This window comes from Chelonia mydas, chromosome 4 (genome assembly GCF_015237465.2).
Source record: "Chelonia mydas isolate rCheMyd1 chromosome 4, rCheMyd1.pri.v2, whole genome shotgun sequence".
NCBI lineage: Eukaryota > Metazoa > Chordata > Testudines > Cheloniidae > Chelonia > Chelonia mydas.
Window position 1 is genome coordinate 111,120,548 of NC_057852.1, and position 17,829 is coordinate 111,138,376.

The window sequence follows — 17,829 nt, forward strand, 5'->3', positions numbered from 1 at the left end:
AGGGTTTTGAAGTTGGATAATGAGGTAGTTTTGTGGATGTTTATGGTGAGTTCCTCCCAAGCGCGAGGGGCAGCATGGAAGAAAGCACAAAGGGCTTGGCTGAAAATGTAACAAGTGGGCAGAGGAGTGCTGGTGTTATTGTCTGGGTGGAGCTGGGAGTTAGCATCTCAATAGTAAATAAGAGATGAGCGGTAGGTTGGGGATAGGTCGTGAAATACCTTGAAAGTGAAGAAAGTAGTGAAGTTTGCTGTGATAGAGATGGGAGAGCCAGTGAAGGGATGCAAAGAGAGAAGTGACATGCTTTAAGCGATGGGCTAGGAAAATGGTCTTTGCAGCAGCAGTCTGAGTGGATATGAGCAGCACAAGATTATATTTGTCAAGGCTAGAGAAAAATGTTTCAGCAGTCGAGATGCAAGATGGTAAGAGCCTGGATGGGAGTGTTAGAGGCGTGAGTTGATAGGAAGGGTCGTATTTTAGAGATGTTATGCAGAAAGAATCTGCAAGATTTAGACATAGCCTAGATGTGATGACGTAGCGGGAGGTCCAAGTACATTCAAAGAAAAAAATGACTAATGAAACACGGTGTGTAGAAATATGGTAACATTTCATAATAGGGTATTGCAGTGGTGTCTCTAAGCGCTTAATATACTTTAAGTACGTGCAAAGGAATTTAAAAAGCATTAGAAAGCTGGGGTGGCCAAATACAATGCATCAAAAGTAAAGAAATCTTAAGCCATTGGGCTTTACTGCTGATCTAACTGTCACACAATCTAAAGCAGTAAGTCTGCAGTTCACAAGAGGCTACTGCTGTGATGTTTAAAATTTCATTAGATGTTCATGGGCCCATAGGTGAGGCCCCACTGGATTATCAGATATAACATACAGAATTATTTTTTAAAAGTGATTGAACTCTTGCCTCCTGTGATCCTTCCAGTGGATCATATTAGGTTTCAGCAGCAACGATGAGCTTACTGGGTGCTTTTCCTGACATTACATAGTTCACACTTGGCCTTGCTTACTTTGTTAAAATTTAGATTTATACATTTTTTCATGTTCTCGCAGTAGGGCAATTAGTAATTAGACATTTTTAGCAAATAACTGCTCACATTGCCACTAGTTGAGTGACAACCAATGAAATCCAACAAGGAGTTTTATACCTTTTGGTGGTAGTGTTACTGATAAGTGGCCACTTGCTAGGTGAGAGCTTTGTTTGTCTAGGGTTTTAGCATAATCATTGAATCACAGCTTTCTCTAATTGCTTCTGTGGCAGCCAAACTCAGTTGGATGGGATTCTATAGCAAATGGAATTCTATCACATTCAATATCGGTGTTTGCTTTATTAAATAACATTTCTCGGAGGACTTGCTTAGACTTTTTCAGAGTTTTTAATTTGTTACAATATGTACTAGCTGCCTTCTGTGAAGGAATTGTTCTCCAAACGGCATTCTCTTTATTGCTACTGATGCCTTTTTACTTTCATGGAGGATGACAAAATAAGATATCCAGTTTAAAAGAAAACTGTACTGACTTTGCTTAGTGCAGACAGAATTTTAAGATAAAGCATTTCTTACTATGCATAAATCTCACTATTCTTTGAAATGAAAATTTAAATTTAACAAACAATAAAAAGTAAGTTAATAATTCAGACAAACAACTTTGTGATCACACTTTTGGCTTTCCGCATGTGTCCTGCCTTCTCTAGATCTCTGCTTTAGCTATGAAGCCTTTCAGAGCAAGGACTCTCTTATGTTTTTGTTGTTGTTGTTGTTGTTGTTCAGTTTCTAGCACATCCTTGGCAATTAGCTAATAATATTATTATTAATAATAACAATAATAATAGCTATAAAAAGGTTTTGGTGGTAAGTGGTTTTCCTGTTGGTAACAACCTTTCTAAAGATCTTTAACGGGAAGTTCAGGAATGCTTACTTTAACCAAAACTTTATAAATACAAGTGACAGCTCGTATATGTTAGCTACTGTTCATTAATGCTTTCCACCATGTACAATTTCTGAACGGTGTGCCAAGTCAAATGGGTACCACTTTCTTATGCATATCTCTCCCTTCCTGCCCCCTCATTCCCCACAAAAAGTATTTGTGCTTTTGTAAGCTTAACTCCGAACTGTTATTTTTTATAACACAGCCATGACTGTAATATGCTTTTCAGTTTTGGATGTGCACATTGAGGGTGATGATAGCATTGTAGAATTGAAAGGGAATGTGTCTGTGTGTTTTATGGCTGAGTGTAGTGATGGTAATGGACTAATGCTTGAAGAATGATATTGTTTGATGTGACTGTTGGCTTGACATACGATTTCCTTGCTGTTTAGTGAGGGACTATACTTGAAAAACCCCATCTCTTCAAGTTACTATGATTTTTTTCTTGGGAATTTCCTAGTTTTTAAAAAGAGTATGTACAGTATGTAGGAGGCATAGGGGCCTGGAACTGGTGAAAGGGACTAGCTAGGGAATGGGGCCGAGGAGCCAAACAGTCAGAGCTCCTTCATTAAAATGTTTCACACTGGCAGTGAAACATTTAACCAATGCTCCAAGCTCTTCTATCTGCCACTCAAAGCTTTTCATGTGAAGCAGCAGGAACCTGGCAGCCTGAAGAGCTTTGAGCACCAGGAGGAGAAAATTTGAACATCATTTAAAGCTTTCTCTGCCAAGAGTGTAAAGTTTAAGAAGGGCAGATATGATTGTTTCGCCAACTCCCCAGTTACTCTCACCCTGTTGTTGGCTTACTGGGCTCCCAAAACACTCAGCCCATTTCCCTCCGTTAATTTAAGTCCTGGATAAGCACCTACTGCCCCACCTTCAGTTTTCATCTTGTAAAATATAAGAACATCCATTTCAAGGCTGAGATTTTCAGAGCCACTTACGGCCTTTGGATACCCAATTCCCATTAAATTTAATGAAAAGTAGGTGTCTGGGTCCCATAAACAGTTTTTAAGATCTCAGCCTAAGTGTCTAAATTTTAATGCCTCTAACATTTTATAGCTGCAAAATTATACATATAAACTGCAAAACTACACTTATAAAAGCACAAACATATTATTGTTGCAAGTGCTGGGCACCCAGCAGCACCCCCTGACTGTGATGGCCCAAATATTGACTCAAATGGGTACTACTAGATGTCCAGAACTTTTGAAAGTCAGACCATTTAGTCCGATTCCTAAATATCATAGAATCATAAGAATGGAAGGGACCTCGAGAGGTCATCTAGTCCAGTCCCTGGCACTCGTGGCAGGACTACGTATTATCTCGACCATCCCTGACTGGTGTTTGTCTAACCTGCTCTTTAAAATCTCCAGTGATGGAGATTCCACAACCTCCCTAGGCAATTTATTCCAGTGCTTAATCATCCTGACAGTTAGGAAGTTTTTCCTAATGTCGAAGATAAACCTAAATATAGATTTAGAAGCCTACCTTTAGGCACTATTTTTTTAAAAAAAATCTTGACCATATTTTTTTTAATGGTAATGTTTGTTGATGAAACATCATTGCAATATAGACAGAAATGGCTACAATTGCTAGTGTTAATAAATAAAAAATGAGCACATTAACATACTTAAAATGCAGCCTGTACTTTAAATTTTGTTAAAGTCAAGAAGTGAGTCAAGAATTTGCCTACCAGAGTGGGCTGAAAAAGGTGTAACTGACCAAAATATTTTTAAAGGGGCCATTTCAAAATGATTATCTCTCATTTACAAATATGTAAATTCTCAGAAAACTCATTCTGTGCTTAAAGAGCAAGTGCTGTTTATTTGGGGGAAGATACACTATGTTATTCATCCGTAACAAAGAGATTTAATTCCTGCTTTAAGTGCAACTCTCAGCACAGCTGTAACAATGAAGCTTCTGTACCACCACCTTAATGTTTGCCTGCCTGCTCTTTCTGGAATTATATAATAATGCTCTTGTAAATTGTTTGGGTGATACCAAACAAACAGAGCTACAATTACATTATTAGGCAACTATATAAAATTTAAAAGTGATCACGTTTGTCAACAGGCAGTAAGAAAAAGAAATAATTTCTGGAACTCCTCTCTCCCTGCAGTTACTGCTATAATAGAATCTCAGAAATGCTGTCTCTTTCTCTGTCTGCCGTTTTGCAGATCAAGCTTCTTTAGCATAAGGCTGGAGGGAACAATCCTATCCTGTAAGGGGGATGGGATAGATAACAATGGGTCTTTCCCATCTCTAGCGTCTTTATTTCTAAGAGGTAAGATCCCTTTTGGAAGAAAGAGGTGCCTAGGATTATGATGCGTATTTTGCTGCAACTGGTGGGATGGATTTCAGCACTTAATGAGAAGTAAAATAATAATCTTTCATTGGTTTGATTTACAGGTCATTATTTTATTGTTTATAGGCTATAGATATACACTTGGGTCCCAGTCCAGCAAAGCACTTAACCCTGTGTTTAACTTTAAGCATGTGCTTAAGTGCTTTACTGGATCAGAGTTTTGTGCAAGTTTGTTCCAAGCCCTTTTAGGCTGGCAGCTCAAGAACACTCAGATATCATATTGCTATATGTTTCCTCACCTGAAAGCCTTTTCAATCCCTTTAATCTCAACTCTTCACTATCAAGTTTCTCAGCTTGCTACAATCCTGGGAGTTTGCGAATTATATAACTATCAATAAGCTGGAACATAGGTTTTGCCATACAGGATCAGACCAGTGGTTTGTCCAGTCCAGTATCCTGTTTTATACTTTGGCTAATACAGTTGCTTTAGGGGGAGATGCAAGAAATCCTGTAGTGGGCAGTTATAGAATAACCTGCACATAGGGACAGTTTTTTCCTAACTCTAAAGTTAGCGCTTAGCTCATGCTCTGAAAATGGAGTGTTTATATTCCTCATAATTTTTATCCTGTCTAATGTAGTTATGCATGTTCTCATTATCTACATGAAATCTAATCCTGTTTTAAATTCTACTAAACTCTTGGCCTCAAATGAAAAAGCTGTTTCTTACTTTTCACCACGTAGCCATTTTCTGACAAACATGCTGTTTACATTATAAGGTCTCTGGGACGGGGACCTTATCTTCACACATATCTGCAACGTACCTGTTGCTCTGTTGGAATTATATCAACAAATGTTGGGATTATGTCAATAATGTTGCTAGTGAGAATCCAGTGAGGTTCACAAAGACTATTTCTGCTGGTTCTCCAGCATGCAGTATTTAAATGTTGTCAGTAGTAGTAATTTAGTTTCTGTAAACCCAGCTATAATGCTATAGATGAGTGGTTCTTGTGATCACTGAATTTGAGAATATTGATTCACTCTGTTCACTAACATTGATAGACCAGGTAGTTTCTGTTTACTGAAGTTGATGGGCATAGGTTTTTTCTGCTCCACTGTGACAGATGATATTAGGTAGCTTATACTCACTGATGGTGAGCGTAGGTCTGTTCAGTGAGATAGATGGAGTAGGTAGTTTACTAAGATAGATGCAAGTAAACAAGGTAAAAAAGAAACTGGGTCAACATATGAGAATAAAATAAGAGAACTCCATACCAATGAGGATAATAGACAAGATAATGCACACACACTTAATATTGTATTCCATTTCTATAAACCATTCTCAAAGGCTAGGGTTATTGCATATTCTAGTGCAGAGCACAGGAATGTAACCACAATTCATTTGGGCTAAGCACAAACCCAAGTCTATGATTTATCTGCAATAGTCATGGGTAAAGAGTGCTATTAAAGAAATTCTATTCTGCTGCAGGCAGGCAGAGGCCTCCTTAAGTCTGTTATAAAGAGTGCCAATATCTTTAAAGTTTCAAACAACTTTGAAAAATATAGATTTATCAAATACCATATATACCAAGTAGAGTGTGGCCAGGCCAAATGGATGCTATATGAAAGACGGAAGAGTTCATCTCTATTAACAGCTGCAAAATGGTAATAATTTTAGCTCCTTTCTGACCTGTCTGTCCGTCCACTCCCCAGCAATCCAGAAATTACTATGGAGTCGAATGGTTGAGCTATCCCTGAAGGTGACCTATACCAGATATTTCAACAGAAGGACAAAAAACGTCCCATAATAATTCTAGATAATTTTGCTATAGAATACCACGTGCCAATGGGAGATTCCTTTTTGACCCCAGCTTCCTCTGCCCTTTTCCTTCCTTCCCTATCCATGACCCTTCTTCATAGTTACAAAATTGAACAGAGGAATATAAATGGTGGGTTTGGATTAAATCCACGGGTGAAGTGACATACCTCATAAATTGTCAGGGTTGTAGTGTTTTTTTGTTTTTTTGCAAGAGCTATTGCATGGCATTAAACATTGCAATCCAGGTATAATTACCATAGGTAGCTAATGGGTCACCCAGAGAGTGGATGCTTAAGGATTCATTTCTCTTTTGTCCACAAGCTGCACTGCAATGTAAACAATGGCAAATAATAGGTTTTGGACAAGAGATCATTTTTTTCTTTCAGTTCTGTTATTATACTAAATCAGATACTTTGTCTCTCTCTGCTTTTCCTGACTACTAAAGTTAGCAAACTTACAGGGTACATGGGTTTTTCCTCCTTCATTCTAACGAGATGTCCTACTTGAAATATATTTAGAGTTTGTCATGTTGTGCCCCACTTATGTTTAAGTAGTTAAAGGCTTGCATACATGGGAGAAATTGACCAGTGTAGCTGTAGCAGGTAGCGGAGTAATTATACTGTTATTGCTATGCTGGTATAGCTTCCCCATGTAGATACTCTATTCTGGAATAAAGAATAGCAATGTTGGTATCTCTATAATTATGCTGATCAATTTCCCCATTAACTATACAAGCCTTTAACTGCTTAAACATAAGTGGGGCACACCATGAAATTGACATTAATCAATCTGTGCCTCTTACAGATCCTCCCTAATGTATTATTTTTCAGTCTAACAGATTTTTCTTGGATCAAAGAATAAATATCTGATTTCACAGAGTGCCCATTTTAGAAATGAGCCACTATTGCATTGTATTATATTATGGTGTCCCTTATTGCATGTCAGTGTGGCATGATGTTATAAGAGCAATAAATCTTTTACTCTTGGTGCTTCATATCCCATGAAGGAATTATTTGTGAGAGTGGGGTCTCACTCACTTGTGTAATTCCATATATTTCAGTGGAGTTACTTCTGATTCAAATCATGAGTATAGAGAATCAGGCCCTTTTTTTCTTTACATGTGAGTTAGAGGGCATTTTCTCTTTGAAATTATATCTCCGTGTTCATTGGTGATGCAATTATATACTGTAGTTACAATACAGATAAAACCTGGGACTGTCTTTACTACAAAAACTAAGATGAGTTCCAAATTGGACTGTAAACAGTGATTTAATTAATTATTAACTCAGCTGAAGAAACTGATATGCTTTGGCTACCAGATAGGTTGTTGGCAAGAAACTGGAGAATATAATTGAATAGAAAACTGCTTATGACAAATGCCAAGTCTTCAAATCTTTGTGCCAGTTTTACATCACTTTGTTCCACAGTCGGCATCCAGCCATGCTAGTAAGGGAACTAAAGTAAGCAATGCCATGAAAGTAAAACTACCAATATGTGTGAAATAACAAATGGCAGTCATAAAGCTTTGTATTCTTATTGTTGAGCACTGGCTGTTGTAGGGCTTTGATAAAATATAATGTCTGGATAAGATTGCAGGAGTTTTTAATTCTCCCTGAAAGAGATCCTGTCTATAAGACCAACAAAAAAAAAAAAAGATGCTGAAAAGCAAAAATAGCAACAGGAGTGGTAAGGGTCAGTTTAAAAAATGAAGGCTGGTGTAAAACACCTAACAAATCATATCCAGGGAAGACGAGAGAATGCAGGAATGATCAAATTTTCTTCTCCCTGCCAAGTCTCATCATGCATCAATGTCAACCGTTGATGCAGAATCATCTTGTACCAGACCATGTTTTATATTTTTCCCTTTGGCTGAGTCTGAGAAAGGTGTATGACGTGAAGGCCCAAATATTAGTCTGGCAAAGTTACCAGGTATTGTTAGGACCATTGTTCTGAATAGAAGAAGGGGCTGTAACTCATTGTCAGCTATACCTTTGATTGCTGCATTATTTCAGATAAAGAAGGTCATTTAAGAGGTGCAGAAACCTTGGAGAAATAGTGGTAGGATTAAATTTGCATGTGCTTTACCTAAAAGGGCCCTAAGAGGAAGAAAAGATCCCAAATCATCATACATGTAAACTCTTGCCTCACAGAAGCAAAGAGAAGCATACGAGATTTTCTTTTTAAAGTGACTTTTGCCTTATGTGCCCATCTCTGAGAAGGGCAGAGAAGGGGATTATGGGGAAAGAAGGGAATGGAGGGTAGGCAGGGAATGTTATCATGGATTCCTGCTCTCACACACATCTTGGCTCAGGGCAAAAGAAAGAATCATTTATTGGAAGCTCTTCTGGGCACAGACTGACTCTTATTTTGCATGCTGTGAAATATCAACCAAATTGTTGGCACCAAACAAATAATACAGTATTTATAAAGGCACTGGTGACTGTTCCATAGATGTAGACTGTAAGCCATATTTTGACAAACTCCACCCTGACTTTTCATAGAAAGGTGCTATTGCTATGAAAATAATTGTGATAAAGGAGACTTCTGAAATATTTTTAAAAGTGTAGGATAAAAACTTTTCCAATGTGCAAAGATGAGTACAATGTAAAACAGAATGTTCTCAGGATTCTTTAACCACTTAAAACTTTAAAATGGAATACTCCATAAACTCCAAAGTTCAAATATAGGTATATATGTATAAACTCTTTTGCATAATATAGCTTATTATTATTTTGGTTTGGGCATAAAAAGGTTACTAACAGTCTTTGTCATAGTAGATTGGATCTTTGCCAACTACCAATTCACACAGAGATTTCATTTAAACGGAAAAATTCACAATGTACAACAGCCAAATGACCTTAACTCTGCCCTGTGTCAAAATGTAAATTCAAAGTTTAACTGAACTGTATGCATTAATCATTTAGGTTTCTCTCAGATTGTTACATAAACATTCTAATATCTAAGGCTCCTAAGGAAACTAAGTAGTTATGGGATAACAGGGAAGGTCTTCATGAATCAATAGCTGGTAAAAAAGATAGGTTAGGAATAAATGGGCAGTTTTCACAATGGAGAGTGATTGGTGTCACCCTTGGATCTGTACTAGGATTTGTGCTGTTAACATAGAATCATAGAATCATAGAATATCAGGGTTGGAAGGGACCTCAGGAGGTCATCTAGTCCAACCCCCTGCTCAGAGCAGGACCAATCCCCAATCAAATCATCCCAGCCAGGACTTTGTCAAGCCTGACCTTAAAAACTTCTAAGGAAGGAGATTCTACCACCTCCCTAGGTAACGCATTCCAGTGTTTCACCACCCTCTTAGTGAAAAAGTTTTTCCTAATATCCAACCTAAACCTCCCCCACTGCAACTTGAGACCATTACTCCTTGTCCTGTCCTCTTCTACCACTGAGAATAGTCTAGAACCATCCTCTCTGGAACCACCTCTCAGGTAGTTGAAAGCAGCTATCAAATCCCCCCTCATTCTTCTCTTCTGCAGACTAAACAATCCCAGTTCCCTCAGCCTCTCCTCATAAGTCATGTGTTCCAGACCCCTAATCATTTTTGTTGCCCTTCGCTGGACTCTCTCCAATTTATCCACATCCTTCTTGTAGTGTGGGGCCCAAAACTGGACACAGTACTCCAGATGAGGCCTCACCAATGTTGAATAGAGGGGAACAATCATGTCCCTCGATCTGCTCGCTATGCCCCTACTTATACATCCCAAAATGCCATTGGCCTTCTTGGCAACAAGGGCACACTGCTGACTCATATCCAGCTTCTCGTCCACTGTCACCCCTAGGTCCTTTTCCGCAGAACTGCTGCCTAGCCATTCAGTCCGTAGTCTGTAGCTGTGCATTGGGTTCTTCCGTCCTAAGTGCAGGACCCTGCACTTATCCTTATTGAACCTCATCAGATTTCTTTTGGCCCAATCCTCCAATTTGTCTAGGTCCCTCTGTATCCTATCCCTGCCCTCCAGCGTATCTACCACTCCTCCCAGTTTAGTATCATCCGCAAATTTGCTGAGAGTGCAATCCACGCCATCCTCCAGATCATTTGTGAAGATATTGAACAAAACCGGCCCCAGGACCGACCCCTGGGGCACTCCACTTGACACCGGCTGCCAACTAGACATGGAGCCATTGATCACTACCCATTGAGCCCGACAATCTAGCCAACTTTCTACCCACCTTATAGTGCATTCATCCAGCCCATACTTCTTTAACTTGCTGACAAAAATACTGTGGGAGACCGTGTCAAAAGCTTTGCTAAAGTCAAGAAACAATACATCCACTGCTTTCCTTTCATCCACAGAACGAGTAATCTCATCATAGAAGGCGATTAGATTAGTCAGGCATGACCTACCCTTGGTGAATCCATGCTGACTGTTCCTGATCACTTTCCTCTCGTGTAAGTGCTTCAGGATTGATTCCTTGAGGACCTACTCCATGATTTTTCCGGGGCCTGAGGTGAGGCTGACTGGCCTGTAGTTCCCAGGATCCTCCTTCTTCCCTTTTTTAAAGATTGGCACTACATTAGCCTTTTTCCAGTCATCCGGGACCTCCCCCGATCGCCATGAGTTTTCAAAGATAATGGCCAATGGCTCTGCAATCACATCCGCCAATTCCTTTAGCACTCTCGGATGCAACTCGTCCGGCCCCATGGACTTGTGCATGTCCAGCTTTTCTAAATAGTCCCTAACCACCTCTTTCTCCACAGAGGGCTGGCCATCTACTCCCCATGTTGCGATGCCCAGCGCAGCAGTCTGGGAGCTGTCCTTGTTAGTGAAGACAGAGGCAAAAAAAGCATTGAGCACATTAGCTTTTTCCACATCCTCTGTCACTAGGTTGCCTCCCTCATTCAGTAAGGGGCCCACACTTTCCTTGGCTTTCTTCTTGTTGCCAACATACCTGAAGAAACCCTTCTTGTTACTCTTGACATCTCTTGCTAGCTGCAGCTCCAGGTGCAATTTGGCCCTGCTGATTTCATTCCTACATGCCCGAGCAATATTTTTATACTCTTCCCTGGTCATATGTCCAAACTTCCACTTCTTGTAAGCTTCTTTTTTATGTTTAAGATCCGCTAGGATTTCACCGTTAAGCCAAGCTGGTCGCCTGCCATATTTACTATTCTTTCGACTCATTGGGATGGTTTGTCCCTGTAACCTCAACAGGGATTCCTTGAAATACAGCCAGCTCTCCTGGACTCCTTTCCCCTTCGTGTTAGTCCCCCAGGGGATCTTACCCATCCGCTCCCTGAGGGAGTCGAAGTCTGCTTTCCTGAAGTCCAGGGTCCGTATCCTGCTGCTTACCTTTCTTCCCTGTGTCAGGATCCTGAACTCAACCAACTCATGGTCACTGCCTCCCAGATTTCCGTCCACTTTTGCTTCCCCCACTAATTCTTCCCTGTTTGTGAGAAGCAGGTCAAGAAAAGCTCCCCCCCAGTTGGCTCGTCTAGCACTTGCACCAGGAAATTGTCGCCTACACTTTCCAAAAACTTCCTGGATTGTCTATGCACCGCTGTATTGCCCTCCCAGCAAATATCAGGAAAATTAAAGTCACCCATGAGAACCAGCGCGTGCGATCTAGTAGCTTCTGCGAGTTGCTGGAAGAAAGCCTCATCCACCTCATCCCCCTGGTCCGGTGGTCTATAGCAGACTCCCACCACTACATCACTCTTGTTGCTCACACTTCTAAACTTAATCCAGAGACACTCAGGTTTTTCTGCAGTTTCGTACCGGAGCTCTGAGCAGTCATACTGCTCCCTTACATACAGTGCTACTCCCCCACCTTTTCTGCCCTGCCTGTCCTTCCTGAACAGTTTATAACCATCCATGACAGTACTCCAGTCATGTGAGTTATCCCACCAAATCTCTGTTATTCCAATCACGTCATAATTCCTTGACATCACCAGGACCTCCAGTTCTCCCTGCTTGTTTCCAAGGCTTTGTTTTACAAACAAGAAGAAGTACTTTTTCACACTGTGTACAATTAACCTGCGGAACTCATTGCCATAGGATGTTGTGATGGCCAAAAGTATAAACTGGGTTCAAAAAAGAGCTAGATAAGTTCATGGAGGATAGGTCCATCAATGGTTATTAGCCAAAATGGTCAGGGATGTCACTTCATGCTTGGGAAGATCCTAAATCTCTGACTGGCAGAAGCCAGGAGGAGAGACGGGGTGGCTCTCTCTAAAATCACCTTGTTCTGTATACACCTACCTGAAGATCTGGTACTTACCACTGTTGGAGACAGGATGTTAGGTTAGATGGATCATTGGTGTGACCCAGTTTCACAGTTCTTATGTTCTTACTCTTATTCATACAAGTTTGGCTTTTCTTACAACTGTAGACAAACAAAATCAAATAATTCAAATATCAATATTCTGTCTCAGATTTCCCAATAGTAACAGAGACAGACAACAACACAATTTATACCACATCGTAAAAATATTGTCCATTACAGAATATAGATATAGGTAGATGTAGATAAATATATCAATTATCAACATTAAATTGATATCAAATTAAATAGCATATAAGGGTCTGATCTAGTTTCCAATTAAGTAAAAAGAGAGCCTGCTACTGACTTTGGTGGAAGTTGTAGCAGAGCCTTAAATATAGTAGGCAGAGTTAAAGTTGGGGCAAATCCAAGGGCAGAATTGGGTTATTCGTCAATGAGAGTTTTTATGTTTCATGGTCTGCATGTGTAAATTGGGTATAAAATTGGTGTCAGTTTTTTTCCAAATCTTATCTTCTAACTTCCATAATTTTTAATGTTTGTCAATTTTTACAGATGTATTTAAAGGCAAATCTTTTCTTGTATTGCACTTAGAAACTTCAGCTATAGCTTTTATGTGTGTGTTTGGGGGTGGGGGGATTCTTTCCCTTCAGAGACAATAGTTTCCTGTGCAGAGTTAACTTGAAAGGAAGTGAGAAGGCTACATGTTGCCAGAAGAAGTGAGGACATACATGGTATTGAAAATAGTAAGGGTCACTAAAGAATTATTGCAGGGCCAGAACTAAAATGTAAGCTCCCCAGGTCTCATACATAGGTTGGTATTTACAACGCAGTTCTTCTCTGAAAATGACTATGTAAAAATGGTCCCTTTTCACAAGAGACATGCTTCCTGTGAGCATTCAGAGTCACATTTACTAGCTCTAGTGACTGCTGTTTTACAATACCTTGTACACCCCTGACACATGCAAAGACAACTGAGAAGAGAGAGAGTGAACAGGATTCAACTGCGTCATCAACAGAATTTTGTTAACTAAGGGCCATCTTGTGCCCCAGAGATCCTTAGGCAGTGTGGATCCTCTATACATGTCTCCCCTCTTTTTGGTCAAATGGAAGCAGCCATCTTTAGGCCACTATTTCCCCACACCCATCTCCTGGACCTGCAGAAGATTCTCTGCCAGACTGGTAATCTGAGAGTAGGAAGGAGGACTGGGGGGGCATGTCATTCCTTCCCCTGAAACTCTCACTTGGAGTGAGGAATAAAAAGTAAAGGTGATATAGCCTGAGGTTGTAATGACTTTGTCACAGACCTGTCCTCTGTGCTGTCAAACTCTCTTATGTAAGTCAGGGAATTGGAGGCACTGATCCCTGTAGACCTGGTTTGAGGGAATCCCAATGATCTCCACAGTAGAAACTTGTCAGCACAGCTCTACTGGGGCCACACTTATGGGAGGAAGGGAAGAGCAACAGGTTGGTGGGGAGCTCTGCAGAAGCAAAGGACCATGTGCCTCCTGTGACATTTGGGGTTCAGATTCCCTGTTTCAGAGAGGGAGTAGGGAGCAAACCCCATTTCCATCCAATAGAATAACTAGGAGAAAACCACAGGATAACTTTGTAGATATTTTACCTCGCTGGAGAGGGGCAATTTGGCCTTAAGTTCCAATAGCAGAGTCAGCTCCCCTGTCGAGCAGTCCCCATTGCAGGCAAGAGGGAAGGCATTGTTTGGTCTGCAGACTATTACTGATGCAGGTGTGTAAGGAGAAAAGAATCCAGCTTGATTTCCAGATCTCAGAGTGAATTTGTGGGACTGTCAAGGAAAAAAATATCTTTAAAACTGAGCCCATTTGACATGGAAATCAGTGAGAGAAAATAAATGTGGAGCCCCACAATTCATGAACACTATTCAGAATTGAACCACACTTCAAAATGCAATTAACAATAGGGGTGGAGGTGATAAGAAGGAACAGTGACAGTCATGACTGAGGGACATTTTGCTTCTAGGTAAGATTTTGCTTCTAGAGAAATTGTCTCTTCCACTGACCTAAATATTGGTTTCCGTTTGTCCTTTCATCCCCTTTGACGTATTCTTTAAGTTTATTTTAATGAAAATAGTTTTCCAAGTATTAATTTTTTTGTTACATTTGGTCCATTACTTCAGTGTTCCAGTGTGTGAGTGCGCTATGTGAAAGGGAGGTTGCCATGGTAATTTCTCATTATTGTTGAATAGAAAAATAATTACTCTGGCAAAATCCCACGTAACCTGTCAGCACATAAGTTAAAGATGCCTGGGGGCAGCCTTGACTTCAACATCCTTCTTTTTTTGTGGGGAAAGGGGGATTTTTCATCCATTTTTTTCATAATAATTATATTCATTTTCTGCAATTTGACTGGGGATACCTCCCTTGGTTTTGTTCACCATTTGACTAACAGTGTGGTTGGGCCCACTTGTGAGGAGGTTGGACCAGAGGATTAATCAGGGAAGTGTATCTAATTTTTTATGCAAAATGTGTATATTCCACTGGGTAGTTGGTTTTTTTTCTTCCTGATTTTAAGTATGCAAAAAACACCAGAAAAAGACTTTGGACAATGTTCAAACTGCAATAGAAGCTGGATGTTTTTATTTATCCTTAGAGACAATCTATGATAATGTAGTTGCTACATTTTCCTAGCCTTTAGAATTAGTGGAAATGAGAGGGAATGAAACTATGTGCGGTTTGAGCTGAAGCTCTGCTCTTTTTCTTATGCTCTTTGCTTTGTTTTATGTGTGCATTACAATTGTGTGATGCTTCCTTTTCGCCTCTCTCATTGTTGGATTTTCATTAGTAGCTGTGTTCATACTAAAATACAGAACTAACAGGAGCTTTTCTACTGCAGAACTGTAAATGTGATACGTGACTTTCCTTAACCCTCCATCCCCTTTTCAGGTACAAGAAGCATGTCCAAAAAAATTCAGTAGAATGGGGTGGCAAGCGATTGAAAGTGGTAGCCCATAATTATTGGCTGGGCACTAAACTGTTATATGCACTTTTGATAGCAACCCACCAGATTGCCATGAGTGAAGCCTCAGTGCTCAAAATACAGAGGGGAGCTGTTGGAAGCCCACGTGCTGTGCTGTTATGGAATATCTATCTATTCTGTGCTTGTCACCGTGGCGCCTCAGCTAATAAATACAACAGTGTGTGCATGTGCCCACACCCATCAAAGGTACACAGCCATGCAGGAGAGAGCAGGAATCTGTCACTGACAATAGACTTCTGAAAAGTGGGGTCAGTGTGTATTTATTTTAAAATCTTGTTTCATCTTTTTTGAGAGCGGGACTGAATTATTTCTCAGGCACTCACAAACTGCTCTGTTCCTGATTACACTGCCTCCTGTTGGTGACGCTGCTGACAGCGGGAATGAGCATTGATGAGGAACAGTGAAGAATGAAGGCTGTCAGCCAGCCAAGAAAGCTCTTGTACTATCATAACAACAACTAGAATGTTATGAAGTGCTCTTATTACTTCATTAAATGTCAACAAAAAGGAGCTGTAAAAACACAATTGAGAGCAAGGCCTATAACAGGGTTCTCAAGAAAAGAAAAGCAGGAGGAGGAGTGTCTAAAAAGACCATGTAGTTATTTATCAGTTTGTATATATATAATTGCTATGATATATCCATTTTTTTTAACTTAAATTAGCATTTTATCCCAAGTTTTATTTGTTTACTTAGATCAAGGTGATAAGTGCTTGCTGCCTGTGATACATAGTTTTGAGGCCATATGAGGTCTGCCCAGTGGTGCAAGTAGCATGGTTCGGGATGGTACACTGTACCAGTGAGATACTTATAGAGGGTACACTGTACCGGGAAGACACAGGAGGAGCAGAACGCTGGGCGAACCCACACCGGCAGCTCCTCCAGTGTGGCTGTTCCGCCCCCAGCTCTTCCAGGCAGCTGCATCTCCTGAGTCCTGTGTGGGGTCTGTATAGCAGCCCCGTCGGAGGACAGAGCTGGGGGTGGGTATGGGAGCGGTACAGCCGCCCCAGAGGAACTGGGTGGCCCCACATTTTGCTCCTTTTTCCGCTGTGGTTCCGGAGAGCCCTGTGGTTCAGAAGTCTCTGGTGCAGTGGGAGGAGGACAGAGCCCTCCCAGGTAATGAGGAATGGATCATGAGGAGGGGTGCGGGAGAGCACGGGGACCCAGGCTGGGGGTGGGGTGGGGAGGAGTCACATGATGAGTCATGTGGGGGGGTCACATGGGGTGGGCATGGCCCCCCTTCTGCCCCCCCTTTAGCTGCTGCAGTGTACTAGTAAGAAATGAATTCCACTTGCACACCTGGGTCTGCATATAGCTCACCAAATTGCATCTAGCCACCCATTGGATAGACTGCTGTTGTGATTGTTGTAGAGTGGTTACAATACATGGGATTCCTGATTTATATTCCCAACTTTGCCATTGAGTCACTTTTGTGAGTTTCAGCAAGTCATTTAAATCTCAGTGCCTTGGTATATCCATCCATGTTGCAGATATGCACTCCACATTTTTGGAACAAGCTGCCTACCTAGATTTTCTTTTGTTTGTGTTTGTTAAACCAAAAATAGTGTTCTTTCCGTACTCTTTTTGTCCTCAGAACATTAAGAGGATGTGCATCATTTATGCCGGTGCGTGTCAATGTGTGGATGGGTTTAGGCAAGGATACAGTTATGTTGTAAAAAAAGAAATGTTAATTGGCATCCTTGATGGATGTTTTCAGCACAGAAGCCAAGATGAATGGAGACTAAACATAAGAACGGCCATACTGGGTCAGACCAATGGTCTGTCTAGCCCAGTATCCTGTCTCCAACAGTGACTGGTACCAGAGCTTCAAGGAGAGTGCATCGATAGAGGCAATTTTGGAAAGATCCACCTCTGTCTTCCCCTCCCAGCTTCTGGCAGTCAGAGATTTAGGGTCTCCCCCAGCATGGGGTTGCATCCCTGACTATCATGGCTAATAACCATAGATAGAACTGTTGTCTGTGTAGTTATCTAGTTCTTTTTTGAACCCAGTCATACTTTTGGCCATCACACCATACCACAGCAATGAGTTCCCTAGGATAATTGTACATTGTGTGAAAAAGTATTACCAGCTGCCTACTCCTGGTTTTTGTGTTGTGGAAAAGGGTAAATAACACTTCTCTATTCACTTTTTCCACACCTTTCATGATTTTATAGGTCTTTTTTACATTCCCCCTTAATCATCTCTTTTCTAAACTGAACAGCAGCCACCTAAATAAGGCACTTGATTTTCAAGTTCCCATTGACTTCATGAAGAACTGTGGGTGCTGAGTACCTTTGAAAATCAGAATACTTATTTAGGTGCCTAGCTATAGATTTGGATGCCCAAATTTAAGCACCCACATTTGAAAAATTTTGGTTCAATTTCCAAGATCATCAACTCAGCCTTAGTATTTTATTTGTTATATGCTGTATATTTTACCTTGTGTTAATAATTATTATATTCTATTAATACAGAGCAGTGAATGTCTCAGAAAGAGGGGGGGGGGGACTTTAAAATTCT

General features: G+C 40.6%; 1 protein-coding gene across 10 annotated transcripts in view; it reads left to right on the plus strand.

The window, feature by feature from the left end:
- The window catches only part of LDB2 (LIM domain binding 2), a 286,275-nt gene that overhangs the window by 97,606 nt on the left and 170,840 nt on the right, over positions 1-17,829 (plus strand). The window lies entirely within an intron of this gene.